Here is a 12,422-nt window from a genome sequence, read left to right as displayed (position 1 = left end):
TCCAAGGATCTTTCATTGATTAAAAGTTCAAGAAGGTATAAAACTTCAAACCCTAGCTTTACTTTTGAGTATTAGGAATGGTTTTGATTGTTATAATTCATGAGGAGCATGATCCTTGTATACTTAGAGTGTGGTTGGATTTGTAATGAGTTTGAAGTTGTAAATCTTGATTATTGGTTAATGAACTTAAGTATAGCTTTAGTTCATGTTTGAGGGTAGTATAAAGTTCATAATATTGAGTTTTGGGGCTGTTAGGATGTGATATGGATGGACTTTGATTGTATGAAGGGATTGGGGTTGTTTGGTGATGGAATTGAATGGTATAAAATTGGGAAATCGCGTAAACATAGCCGTCGTAATGCCCGATTTACCGTAGACTGTTTTTGTTCTTAAGATCATAACCCTTTAACTCACTGCTAGGTTTTGACCATTGCCATGATTAGATAGTTCATGTTACGAGCTTCGTTTTGATATGTAGTTCGTTCGATTCCGATGCACGGTTTAGGAGAAACGACCGTTTCAAGTAACGGCGTTTCGCGAACGAAACTTTTTCCCTCGCCTTACTTCGAAACATAGGTTAAAGACCAAAAAGGGTTAATTAATGTATGAAACATTTATGGTAAGTGTGTTAGGCAGTTGGTAAGACACTCGCGAAGGAATCGCTTTAAAACTCGTAAAGGTTAAATTATTAAAAATGGTGGAGCCGAGGGTACCCGAGTGGCTTAAGCGAATCAGTGAGCGCAAAACAAGCGTTAGAGTCTAAGTTAGTTAAAGTATAGATTTACAAGTGACTTTGGTTTAATTCCAACTTACTTGTTGTTTATAGGTTACCAGACTCATCCCGAGCCATTCGTAACCCCAGTCGCTCAGGCAAGTTTTCTACCCGTTATACTGTTGTTGTGATGTATACACTTGTATATGCATTATCTTGCGATAGATGCATGTTGGTTATTTAGCAAATTCTTGCGATATATTGTAGCATGTGATATGGTATATATGCATGCCGGTTTCATATTCTTGAAATATATATCTGTTGGTTCAGTTGATAATACCTATGCTAGAGGATAGCGGTATCTTGCATATACCCTTAGTATAGGGACCCAAAGGTGAAAATATTTTCTAAAACCGGGAGTCGAGGATCCCGAGTAGATTTTGTATATATATGGATATGGATATATATATATATATATTTATATATATATGGTTATAGTTTTCCAAACTATTAATCGAATAAGGTTTATTCGATAACTTTAAACTTTATTATTTATTGAATATTATTTGAATATTCATTCGAGGACTTATGACTCTTTTATATTATTTATTGAATATTATTTGAATATTCATTTGAGGGCTTATGACTCTTTTATATTATTTATTGAATATTATTTGAATATTCATTCGAGGGCTTATGACTCTTTTATATTATTAGTGAATATTATTGAATATTCATTTGAGGATCTATGACTCCGATTATTTGCTGAAATATATTCTTTATTTTATTAAAGAATAAGGTGTTAATAATCAAACTTATTTTCGATTATTCAAATAAAGATAATACTTTCATATAAGTATATCTTTGGTTATTTAATACTCGTTTCAAGTATAAGTTTTAATACTTCTACTTCAATTATTTTTATAAAGACTATTCTTTATGGGAATATTATTTAAATAATAATATTCGGTCATTTTCTAAATATTCTGGGGACTGATTTACTTCATTAAATCAGCCTTACTCCAAACACTCTTTAAAGTGTTTTCGAGTCTTCAAAATGATTTTTAAAAGTCAGAGCGGATCCCAAAACTCATATTTTTATATTTAAGATCTTCCTTTTTAAAGGGGATTTAAATACTCGCTCAAAACCTGGGGAATCTGGCTCTGTGGTGTATTTTATATTCGCAACGAGGTTGCAGATTTGGTAAATGAATTGATTACTTGCCCAACGTTCGGGAAGTAAGCCCATCTCATTGAGTCGGCATAAGCGACAGGCCGGGGTACGGTCTATTATTGTGTAAGTGGCTGGGTGGCAGTCCATCAACGCGTGAGGGGCCGGGGTACGGTCTAGCGCGAGGTCCTAATGCGGCCAGGGTGATGACCGGTGAGGAATTCATCCATCTACAGTAGAAAAGGTTACTTATTGGTATCTTTGCCTGATCAGCGAGATATCGGGTTTATGCCAAAATTCTTTTCCTTTCCAAAATACATTGGATGTTTCAAACTCTGTTCATACTTTACATAACAGAGGTTCCAGGAAATGTTTAAGAGATATATATATATATGTGGATATATATATATCGGGACTAAATAAAGTATCTCGTAACTTTATTTCATTCAATAATATTTCAAAGATTGAATCTATTTAAATCTTGTCTTGTAGTCTCATCTATGCGATGAACTTTTGAAACTGAATATAACTTGAACGGTGGTAGTTCAAGTAGTATTTGGAAAAGATATAAGTATATTGGAGTACCTTATAACTTCATCTTTTAAACTTATATCTAGTTAATAATTGTCTTATGAATGACAAAGATTTTTAGAAAAACGTTGAGACAAGGTTAGATATATGAGATCACCTTGCAACGATATTTTTTATACAGTTATACACTGGAACTTTGTGTATATTATGCATGAAAGAGGACTTCCAATATTTTGAAAAGTATATATGTATATATACTGAATATTTTGCGACTTCATCGCATTAAGATATCAACTTGGTTCATTTCTTTTGACCAAGACTTTCATGAGTACTATGAGAAGGCTCATATATTGTAAATCATTATACATATTATTTTGGTGGGCTTGCTGCTCACCCTTGCTTTATTTCTTCATCACACAACAACAGTTAGGAAAGATGGCCAGACTCCAGCAGACCCAGCGCAAGCGCGTGGGAAGCGTCCCGCGTCTTCCCGATGATGTTGTAGCTGCTATAGCTGCAGAGGTAGATCCATGGTAGATCAGACCATCTACTTTTGAGAATCAAATTATGTATAATTATAACTTGTGGCAGATAATGGCAATTAACTGTAAATTTATCAAGTAATCATCTTGGGTTGTAATAACTGTTAAATGGTGGATTCAAAGACTTGTATTTATTTTAATTTCATCTCTGAGACTATAACGGGTTGTGGTGTGTGTTAGTATGGGGTCACAGCATGAGGTTATTTATTATTAATTAAGTGAAGTGATATTGTGGAAAGAAAGACCGTGACAACCCGGATCCCCGACCCCGGATCTGGGGGTGTTACAGTAGATATGCTTCAAGAAAAGCAACTATTTGTCCATTTTTAAGCTCATGCAACAAAAGAGTATCCTCCAGACTCATCACCTTGACTTTATTAATGAAAATGTCCAGCTCAGATGCCCTTCTTGATTGTAGGAAAGAAAGGGACACCAGCATAAACCTGTCAACTCCTAAATCATTGACATTCACAACTACCCTTTTTTCTTTGAAGTTCTGTCTTGTCACCAGCACCACCCTAAGGAAATTGATATTTTTATCCAAAGCCTTTTTTTATGTGAAGTAATTGAAATTGAGGGTGACTGTCAGGGATTCTATAAACTCAGCAAACTTCTTGTCAAGTCAAGGGCCTTCAGCTTCCATTTTGAGTCTTTCAAGTCCAAGCTCATTTTCATTTTTGCTTGATAGTTGGTTGGATTTTAGATTGGACTCCATCATCTCCCTCTTGGGCTTGGTAGCAGGCAAGGTTGAGTGTTGAGGGATATGGGCCCTTACAATTTGAGGTGTTTCCTGAAGTGGTACATTCAAAGCACCATAATAGCTCCAAATAATACATTAGTTTGCATCTAAAAATACTTTTGGGAATATATTACATACTTGATTTCCTGTTATTGACTTTGTACTAGGGAAGTGAGTTGGGAGACTTGAGTTGAGAGAGATGAATTTGAGGCTTGTAGATCCATTACTTTCTGTTGGAGAGCTTGAATTTGAAGATTGGTGGAAGTGGAGGGAATAGACTGTGAGCTTGATGAGAAAGAGGTACCAAGAGAATTCTGCACTGCATTTTTTATCTCCTCCATGACCAAAGCAGAAGGCTCATACCTAGCATTGTATAATTGATCTTACTTGACCTTGTTGTCATTGTGGTTCATGATTTGTTGTTGGATCACATTATGCAGGTCTATGAAGGAATCCCTGAGCTTTTTGATGCTTTTTTAAACATGTGTGAGAGAGAGAGCTTGTAGCTTGTATGAGAACCTGATGTATTCTGTTGGCCATCTCTTTGACCTCACCTTGATGATCATCCATAGCCTTTTCAATAGCCTTGTCGATAAAATTGAAAGCCTTGAGTTAAGCTTTGTAGAACTCTGTGATGGCATCATAGACTTCCTGTGGAGTTAGCACCTTTACATTGTTTCCAAGAATTGTTATGTACTCCTCCCTAAATCTTGTGAGTACCTCCTCCATATCTACAGAAAGTTTCTTGGAGATCTAGGTGATAAGTGGATTTATTATCTACTTGGAACGCTTCATTACAAGCTTAAGTTGGTGTTTTGGACTCAAGTTATGGGTATTTTTGATGTTTTTGTGTTATTGCATTACATGCATTAGTTGGATGAATAAATGAGCTTTTCAAGGAAAAATGCTGAAAAGAGCTTAGATTCTGAAGTCAAGACCATTCTCAAGTTGTAGAGAATCTTGATAGCTTCGCGTGGTCTGTTGAATCATCAAATTCTGACGAGCGAAACTCAATCAACAGCTAAATCAAGAAAATGGAGAAAACTTCGGAAGAGCCGCGTGCCCGTGCCAGATGTGGGGCGGCCGCACCGGTTTGTTAGAGAGAGCACGTGCTAGCCCGGGAAGCGGGGCGACTGTACGGGGTACCTGGCCCAGAATCCTGTTTTGAGTACGATTGTGAGATTTTGCGAGCCCAGGTCATTCAGAAGCCTATATATATCTATAATAATTCGTTTTTAATAACATGGAGCCAAAGAAGAGCAATACGAAGACCTAGAGAGCATAAGACGGCTACGGAGAAGAATACTTTCGTGTTGTTCAATATAGTTGATATATTGGATGCTTGCTTTCGATTTATCTTTAAACCCTAGTACTCTTATATTGTTTATTATCACGTTTTTATTGGAACCCATGGTGACGATGAGTTCGATTATGAACTAATCATTATCATGGGGTTCTAGCGGATTTATTTATGGATTTCAATAGTTTGTTTTGCTAAGTGGATTTTAATAGTTAATTATTCTAGATCTTTAGTGTGTGGTGATTTATGATTTCCTATTTTGATTGTACTTATTCGTCTTTGATACGTATCTAACATCTAAGATTGTTTGTTAATCTCTATTAAAGCGATAGTGAATATAGAGGTTTAGAACTTGCCATGCTAGTATAGGTTTATGTATGAATTGACATGCATAGTTCGTTGGTAATTTTAACCATCTTATTCATCCTATGTAATCAAGATAGATAACTTGCTCTTCAACCGTTATGTTTTCAAAACTTATAGACATATAGGGTCTAAGCATATTTGGTGTTTGCTATCTTTTATCTTAATTGCGGATTTTTAGTAGTAGGGTATATGTACAATGAATGTTGTTGTATACTAATTTCATGTTATCTGATTAATTGTCATCACCATCACATGATAAGGTTAAAGACATAGACTTTGAATGAAGTATTTAATGAATTTAGAATCCCATGTTTATTCTCATATAAATAAATTACTTTTAATTCTCTTAGTTAATGTTTGATAGTATAATCTCTTAGTTAATCAAAATTCAATTTCTTATTGTCTTAGCATTGACTGATAACCATGCATTGTTGTGTAAGTGCATAATCTAAAATTAATCTAAACCAATCCTTGTGGGAACAGACTTGATTTATATCTTATACTACTTGATCGCGTATGCTTGCGTGTATTTTCATGTTAGAATTACAGCGAACAAATTTTTAGCGCCGCTGTCGGGGACTCGGTGTTAAATTTAGTTTATGTGTTTGTCATCAGTGGTTGTTAAATTTCACTGACTCAAATTATTTTCTTAGAAGTTTACTTTAGTCGTGTGTTTCGGGTACTCTAGTTTTTATTGCAATGGGAGAACCAGCAGCAGATACGAAAGCTTTGATAGATTATTCTCAACCAAAGATCAATGACATTCAGTCTAGCATTGTCAGATTAGCCATTATGGCTAATACCTTTGAAATCAAGTCTAGCACGATTCAGATGGTGCAGAATTCAGTCCAGTTTGGGGGTTCTCCAACGGAAGATCCTAACATGCACATTAGAGATTTTATAGAGATCTGCGACACTTTCAGGTTCAATGGTGTGTTTGAGGATGCGGTGAAACTGAGACTGTTTCCATTCTCTCTGAGGGATAAGGCTAAGAGATGGTTACACTCTCTACCAGTTGGTTCGATTTCTACTTGGGAAGATCTTGCTCAAAAGTTTCTCACTAAATTCTTCCCTATGGCATAGATAGCTGCAATCAGGAATGCTCTTACTCGGTTTGTGCAACAATCAGGGAAATCGTTAGGTGAAGCTTGGGAGCGATACAAGAAGATGCTTAGAAAGTGTCATCATCATGGAATGCCTGATTGGATGATCATCAATCACTTCTATAACGGTTTGGGAGCACAGTCAAGACCCATGCTCAATACAGCATCAGGTGGAACCTTATGGGCTAAGAGTTGTAATGAAGCTTATGAGCTAATTGAACTGATGGCTGCTAATGAATATCAGTATTTAACCCAGAGATTGCCACATGGCAAGGTAGCAAGATTTCTTGAAGTGGATACAGCTATGGCTATCACTGCTCAACTAAAGGCGTTGTCTATAAAGATTGATTCTCTAGATAACTATGGTGTTAATCAGATAACCAGTGTTTGTGAGTTGTGTGCAGGTTCGCATGTGACAGAGCAATGTGCTAAATCTAGTGAATCAGCTCATTTTGTGAGCAACTTTCAGAGATCGCAGCAACCATTTCCAGACACTTATCATCTTGACAACTAGAATCATTCTAACTTCAACTGGAGCAACAATCAGGATGCGATGCAACAACCGTTCCAGCAGTTTGGAAATAAGCAATTCAATCCTCCTGGTTTTCAGCAACAATTTATACCAAGACAATAACTCCAACTTCAACAACAAACTTATGGAGGGGCAGGTCAATCTTCGAATGAAAAATCTGAATTGGAGGAGTTGAGGCTTATGTGCAAAAACTAGGCTGTTTCTATAAAGACTCAAGAGAATCCAATAGGGCAAATTGCTAACGCCTTATTGAATCGACCACCAGGATTGCTTCCTAGTGATACAGAAGCCAATCCAGGCAAGAGGGACAGGTGAACGCCATCACCTTGAGGTCTGGAAAGGTCGCAAGCCCCGAAATTCAGCAAGACGAAGAGTCTGAAAATTCTGTCCAGAATGCAGGTGCGTCTGCACCCTTTCCAATTCCAGAAAATAAGATTGTAGCTGAAAAAGTTGTGCAGAAGGATGCCGAGGTGGAACCGAAGAAGAAAGCTATTGCAAACAATCCTGCTGAGGGTAATACAGGGGATAAACAAGTTTATCCACCTCTGCCAGATCCTAAAAGTCTTTAGAAGCAGAAGTTAGATAAGAAATTTTCCAAGTTTCTAGAAGTTTCAAAAAGTTGCACATAAACATACCGTTTGCTGAAGCTCTAGAACAAATTCCGAGCTATGCGAAGTTCATGAAAGGTATTCTCTCGCGGAAGGTGAAGCTTGAGGAGTTGGAAACCGTTTCTCTAATGGAGGAGTGCAGTGTTCTGCTGTAACAGAAGTTGCCTCCGAAGCTTAAAGATCCTGGAAGTTTCACTATTCCTTACACTATTAGAAACTTGTCGTTTGACAAATGCTTGTGTGATTTGGGAGCTAACATCAATCGGTTTCCCTTGTCTATCTTCAAGAAGCTTAGTCTACCTGATCCAAAATTGTAACGCCCTCAAATCCGGGGTCGGAGGATTTGGTCGTCACTATAAAACCTCAATCCAAATTAACCTGTTAAATCAAAATGTAAATGACAGCGGAAGATATTTAGCATCTATGACCCCAAACTAATCCAAGATCTTTTAAGGTTACAGTTCTAGAAACAAGAATTCCAAATTCCATAAATAATTTTCACTTCCTTTTAAAACTCTTTTCAACAATTTCTAATTCAATACTAACCCGCTAGTATAACTTCGAAAAGAAGTATACTAGGTGTAATATTCGGGATATATCGTGTAATTATTTTTGCTAATAAATAATTAATATATGTGTTCAGTATCTATTCTGTGAATTAATTGTTAAGTGTTAAATGTATTTGGATGTTTAAAAATATTATTAATTGAGTGTTTTAATTTTTATATGTCCAAAATAAAATATAGATAATTATCATATCTTCCTAATTATTTTTATGTAGATTTATGGATCTATAAGGATCATATGAAATTTATAAAATCTTTTTCCGAGTATTTAAAATCTATTTTATAAAAACGGGAACCAACCGACGTTATCCGTTGTTACGTTTTTGGAACCCGAAACTCTTCCGAGAACTCCTTCCTAACCTAATTGTAATATTCCGAGCATATTCCATGTTTCGACTTTTTCGATTCGGCGTACGGTTTGTCCTGCGTGGGTCCCGGCGCAACATTTTCGATACAATATTCGTTTCGGTAAATCAATAAAACTCGTATTTTCGATAAACGGGAGCTTTTTATTAAACTATCCCAATTATCACCTCGTAGTACGTGTAACCAGCCGCTGAGACTAAGACCGCAGTACAAATTGTAATGATTTGGATAACTGTCCCGAAAACCGATACCGGTTGGATTAGTTTTATAAATAAACGTACCGTTTTATATCCGGAATAATCCAACGGGATACTAATTTTTCGTAATTATAAATAGCTTTTACCGTATTTTATTTCGTATTAAAATCATTTGCAGAAAGTTAATTATATAATTTTCTAGAGAAAAACCTTATATTCACATAATCTTCCAAGAATCAAACAGCAAAACGAAGGTGTTATTGATCTCTGTTTTCAAAGCTCGAGTACTCAATCCAAAGGTCTTGAGGTGTTCTATTAGATTCTGTGTTCCAAATCACTGCAGAAATTAAGGTTTATTTTCTGAATTTTTTTTATTTTCGAATTATTTTTATTAAAAATATGAATTTTTGTTCGAATGATTGTTTATATGATTTGATGATTGCATGTTATAGAGCTTGTTTTCCTGATGATTTTCATATGTCATACGTCTGATTTGGAGTTCAATAACATGCTCAAAAGTGGGTTTAATTCTCGAATTTTAAAATTAGGGTTTATAACCCGTATGAATGTTTTCAGTTGAAATTTGGGACCTTTTGATTTAGGGGTTATTAGCTGTTGATTTATAGTGGATTATGTTCCTTATGAAATTTGCAATTGATTGGTACATAGCTCGTTAACAGAGGATGTCTGAATCGAAGGGAGTTGTGTTTTGAAGATTTGCGATGTTCTCCGGAAACCGGCGATATTCTTGGCCAATTTCCGGCCAAGTCTGGGGTTATTTGAATGATTTGATTGCATGAATAAGTTCCTGGTTGTCTGTAGATGTGATCTGGAGCTTGTGGTGAGGTGAGGGTGCCGGAATCGTGTTCTCCGACCACCCCTGTATTTTCCGGCGACGGGGGTTGTAAAATTGCAGTTTGGTACCTTATCTTTTGGGGAAGAAACAGTTAGGTCCCTGAGGTTTCCAGAACTTGCAAATTTTGGATTCCTGTTTTAAAAATATTTAAAAATCATATTTCCTATTTATTTTAATTATAGAAATTTGATTTCAATTTCTGAAAATTCCAAAAAATTATTATTTTAATTCCAAAAATTATTTTTAATTCGAAAATAAATCTGAATTAATTAGTTAATTAATTTTAGTTAATTTTTAATTGATTAATTAGTCAATTAATTCGAAAATTAATTGATTAATTGATTTAATTAATTATTAATTGATTTTAATTAATTATTTAATTAGATTTAATTATTTAATTAGATTTAATTATTTAAAAATGATTTAAAAATTCTGAAAAATAGTTTCGAGCTTTAAAATATTATTTTAAATTGTTTTCAAGGCTCGATAATTATTATGAAATTGTTTTAAAGCCAGAATTGGCCAACCGAACCATATTTACTGCTTCGAAATTGATCCAACGACCCGTTTTAATTCCGAAAAATGTTTTAAAAATCATTTTAAATACCAAAAAGCTTGTTTATGACCCGAGATTTATTTATAAATGATATATTATTGATTATGTGACGTGCTATGTGTTATATGTGACTTGTTGGATGACTGTCGATCTGTATATTCGATATTTACTTGTTTATTGCGTAACTTTCAATCCGTTAATCGGATCTGGGTGAAATGAAGGGTAGATAGAAGTATGTGTCGAATAGAATCATATGAGTTAAATATTGATAGATGCTTATGATATGTGAGCAGAAGAGGCAAGGCATTGGAAATTGAAATAGATAGTCCAGGAGTAAGACAGTGGTGATTGAGAGCAAGTGCAGTGTAATAAGCTAGTACCAGGCAAGTGTTCTGAACTTTCTCGAGATATTGTATTGATTGATATTGTTGTTTTACATTGCAAGTGCTTTGAAGCACTGAACCCTAAACCTTGATTCCAGTTATTGATCTTGAGCCGTAAACCTGATTCTTTCTAGACCATTGATTGTTGTATACCCAAATACGAACCTCAAATATACGATACTACTCCACAAATACATACAAGCTAAATATTAAACACTGAACCAAATTGCTTACACATTCAAACCATTGTATCTTATGCTTTAAAAGACCAAATTCTTGGAACCCTGAAATGTTAATTCCTTTGTTATCCAACTCTTTCGTTACCTAACAACCAAGCTTTGAAAATGCCATATGGATCTTTATACAGATTGAAACCATTTTCATTATTGAACGTCCAATGTTGTTAATGATCCTATTTATTGTTTATTACTATTTATTCTGTTATTATGGTAGAATTGGATTGTTTTTATAAAATTATGGACCAGATTCGTGGCCAGACCATATAATGGTCAAGTTAGGCCAATGTGTGCCTTGGATCCAGTAGTTAGAGCAGTGTTGTGTGCTTTGCTCGGGGTTAGTGCGTGACTGATCAGCAGCCTAACCTTGGTTTTTAAAATGAAAATAAATTTCCAATTCTAAATCATAATCCATTATTTACTTGATATCATAACCATATATCCCTGATGATCATTATTCTCAGTTTTGTCATTGTGACTTGCTGAGCTAGTTAGCTCATTTATGCGATGTTGTTTATGTTCTTTCCAGTTAAAAAGGAACCGGTTGGTACCGAGGATCCCCAGTCCAGCGCGATAGCTAGGGGTTCAGGTTGATCGAGCTAAGCTAGTAGGCTTCTTTTGGGATAATTTGAGTTTGTAAAATTTTGTAATAATGTTTAATACTCAGTTCTGAGTTGGATAATTGGGATTTGAACGATTTGTAATATAATTAAGTGTGGTTGGCTTGTGTGCATACTTTAACCTGTTGCAATCCGTGGTAGTTGATAAGTAGGGTCACTGCATATTATTATTATCTTTATCATTGTTATAAGCAGGTTATTAATAAGGTGTGTGCATGTGGACCCCAAACTTCTGACCAGGGTTTGGAGGGCGCCACACTAGGCCCAACTATAAAATAACACAATTATAATATAATATTATATAAACAACTTTTCATAACAGAACTAACACTAGCCCACAAACCCTGGACCAACCACCTTCCAAGAGCTTCTTCTTTGCTTCCTCGAATTACGCGGCTAAACAGCGCAAGCTAATCCTCACTGGAGGTTAAATTTAAAAACAGACAAGTATGAGCGGAAGTAATGCTCAGAAAGTTCATTATAACATATATAGGGTCTTTTTGATATAAAACCGACGTTTGCAATAGAGCAGAACCTTTAAAATCATAATTGGTGAATTAGAAAATTTTCGTTAAGGAACCCCAGAATTGGTTCCTTAATTGTATTCAAAACCCTTTGGATATTTTCGAGCAAACGGATTCAGCAATACTTTGAATCTTGACGAGAATAAAACTCGTAAAATTGTGTTTACGGAAATATCATAAACAACAATAATATGAAACAATGATTATGGACTGAATCACAACCTTAATTCAAAACCGAACTCTTGATATTAATACTCATTTTGTTGTCATATCAAATTAGATATCAATACGAACTTTAATGCTCACAACATCCCATACTAAAGTCAATATCAGTCATCTATACTAATACCACCTTTGATATTTAACAATAACGTAAGTATCATTATAAATCAGAAACTGAATCAAAACCATAATTCACCTTTTTATACAAAACCAAAATACTTGATAAACCATTCCTTATAAGATTATCAAAAGAATTATAATAATTTAGATTGGAATCCTTAAACGACGGTGT

At 35.0% G+C, this 12,422-nt stretch overlaps 1 non-coding gene across 1 annotated transcript; it reads right to left on the bottom strand.

Moving 5' to 3' along the window:
- Positions 1–6,450: 6,450 nt before the first annotated feature.
- On the bottom strand, positions 6,451–6,557 carry LOC141715579 (small nucleolar RNA R71). The gene has a single exon (XR_012572336.1). It is a non-coding gene; the product is annotated as a small nucleolar RNA R71 (small nucleolar RNA).
- Positions 6,558–12,422: the final 5,865 nt, after the last annotated feature.

This window comes from Apium graveolens, chromosome 3 (genome assembly GCF_009905375.1).
Source record: "Apium graveolens cultivar Ventura chromosome 3, ASM990537v1, whole genome shotgun sequence".
Lineage (NCBI taxonomy): Eukaryota > Viridiplantae > Streptophyta > Magnoliopsida > Apiales > Apiaceae > Apium > Apium graveolens.
This window is presented reverse-complemented; position numbering and strand designations above follow the sequence as displayed.